Below are 2,500 nucleotides of genomic sequence, written 5' to 3'. Positions count from 1 at the left end.
TTTCCCCTCTCCCTCCCCCTTTCCTCTTACCGTTCCCTCTCTCCTCCCTCCCTCCCTTCCTCCCTCCCCTCCCCCTCTCCTTCCCTTCTCCCTCCCAACCCCTGCCCTCTCCTCCCTCCTTCCCTTTCCTCCCCTCCTTCCCCTCCCCTTCCCCTTTCCTCTTACTTTTCCCTCTCTCTCTCTCTCTCTCCTCCCTCCCTCTCCTCCCTCCCCCTCTCCCTCCCCCTTCCATCTTCCCTCTTCATCTTTCTTCCCTCCCTCCCTCCCTTCCCTCCCTCCCTTCCTTCCCTTCCTTCCCTCCCTTCCCTCTCCCCCTCCCTCGCAGATGATTTCATTCCCGCTGGAGTAGAACTCAGACGTCTAGAGGTTACAGATGATATCGACTGAAAATTCTTGGTTAACTTTGAAAGAATAACTGATGCGTTAAAATCGGGATTGACTAAACCGACTTCAGGTACGCTGAGGTTTATGTTAATCTCTCTCTCATCCATCCACTCCACCTCCACTCCACTCCACCTCCACTCCCTCCTCCTTCCACTCCCCCTACCCCCCGTTTTATTTTTTTTTAGATTTATTTTAATTCTCTATCTTTTTTTTCTCTCTCTTTTTCCTTAATTTTTTTTCTTTTATTCTCTCTGACTTTATTTTTTGTTCCCATTTTTTGTCTTATTTTTTCTTGTCCCTTTCTTCATTTTTTTTGCTTATTTTTTTTTTTCGGTACATTTTGTTCTTTTTTTTGTTTATTTTTCTTTTTTTCGGTATATATATATATCTTTTCTTTTTTTTTCTTTCTTTTACCCAATTAACACACCATGGACCCACCTCCCACTTTCCACGTCACTCCCATCTTCTCCCAACCCTGAACTCCCACCCAACCCCACCTCCCACCCTCCAGCATCCCTCCGGAGACGCATCCCTGAATCCGACCCTATCCGGTCTTACTCCCCGGGCCTGGATAACTTATAACCCTAATCATCGTTTAACCCCGTTATACTTAACCAACTTTCCCTAACCAATTTATTTATTTATTTATTTATTTTTATTATTATTATCATTTTTTTTTTTTTTTTGCGGAGTCAGTATCTTCGGTTGTACACATCAAAATTGGCGAATCTCTCTCTCTCTCTCTCTCTCTCTCTATCTCTCTCTCTTTCTCTCTTTCTCCTTACCTTTATCACTAATGACAATCCAGAAGCTGTCCGTCATCCACTAAGGATCTGGAATTAAAGAAAACGGGATCTTAACTAATTAACTGGTTAGGAAATAATCAACTAATTATCAAGCTTAGCTTAGACGATTAGAAAAATCGAGTGATTTAACTCACATAAGTTAAACCCCTTTCCAGTGTTAACCTTTCAGGTAACAACGCATACAGTTAGTATCTTAAGAACTCGAGTAATACCCCTTTGGACCGGAGTAACGTAGCATTCTACTCTCCTTGTAACTCAAGAATAGAAGCGCTGGTTATTGAAAACCAGAATAGAATATGTAGAGTGCGTCACACTAACGAGCAAATTCATCAATGATCTCACGCCACTCCCGAAAGTGACGTCACATGGGAGATGACGTCACGTGGAGGAAAGATGAGATCACTAGGGAGGAGAGAGGCCAGATGAGGCCAGAAGGGATCAGACTAGACTAGACGAGGCCAAACGAGGTCAGACGAGGTCAGAGGGTATCAGACGAGGTCAGACGAGTCCAGCCGAGGTCAGACGAGGCCATACGAGGCCGAACAAGGGCAGGTGAGTCTAGACGAGGCCAAAAGAGGCCAGACGAAATCTTACGAGACCGGACGAGGCTAGAAGAGGCCAGGCAATGCCAGACGAGGTCAGACGAAGCCAGGCGAGGCCAGGCGAGGTCAGACAAGGCCAGAGGAAGTCATACGAGATCACACAAGATCATACAAGGTCAGACAAGGCCAGACGAGACCAGACGAGGCCAGACAAGATTACACGAGGTTATGCAAGGTCAGACGAAGCCAGACGAGGCCAGACGAGGTCAGACGAGGTCAGACGAGGTCAGACGAGGTCTTTGGTTTCAAAACAGAACAGAAATTAAACAGAAACTCGAAGGTTGAGCAGACGCTTGCATGTGTACGCGTGTGTACGCATGTGTACACGTGTCTACGCATTATGTACGCATGTGTGTGTGCGTGCACGCGTATGTATACGTGTGTAGACGTATTTACGCGTTATGTATACATGTGCACACGTGTGTACGCTTGTGTATACATGTGTAGGCGTGTGTACACGTTGTGTACGCATGTGTACGCGCGTGTAAGCGTGTGCTTACATGTGTATGCGTGTGTTGATGTGTTTGCGCGTTGTGTGCGCATGTGTTGATGTGTTTGCGCGTTGTGTACGCATGTGTACGCGTGTGCACACGAGTGTACGGATACGTACATGAGCGTGTTCGTATATACGCGTGTGTACGCGTGTGTCGTATGGAAAAAAGGGGAGGAAGGCAGGAAGGAAGATTGAAATTGTTATATTATTTGTTT

At 46.2% G+C, this 2,500-nt stretch overlaps 1 protein-coding gene across 10 annotated transcripts in view; it reads right to left on the bottom strand.

Annotated features, from left to right (window-relative positions):
* LOC143025386 (uncharacterized) overlaps nucleotides 1–2,500 on the bottom strand; it is a 647,089-nt gene that overhangs the window by 162,445 nt on the left and 482,144 nt on the right. For 7 of the 10 annotated variants that reach the window (XM_076184953.1, XM_076184959.1, XM_076184954.1 and 4 more), the window contains one exon: nucleotides 1,170–1,217. The exons of the other annotated variants lie outside the window; for them this stretch is intronic. The gene's annotated coding sequence lies outside the window, so the exon portion shown is untranslated. The remainder of the gene's footprint in view (nucleotides 1–1,169; nucleotides 1,218–2,500) is intronic. 10 annotated transcript variants of the gene reach the window in all.

The sequence above is a fragment of the Oratosquilla oratoria genome, chromosome 5, assembly GCF_046742065.1.
Source record: "Oratosquilla oratoria isolate Oo_2021 chromosome 5, ASM4674206v1, whole genome shotgun sequence".
Classification (NCBI taxonomy): Eukaryota; Metazoa; Arthropoda; class Malacostraca; order Stomatopoda; family Squillidae; genus Oratosquilla; species Oratosquilla oratoria.
This window is presented reverse-complemented; position numbering and strand designations above follow the sequence as displayed.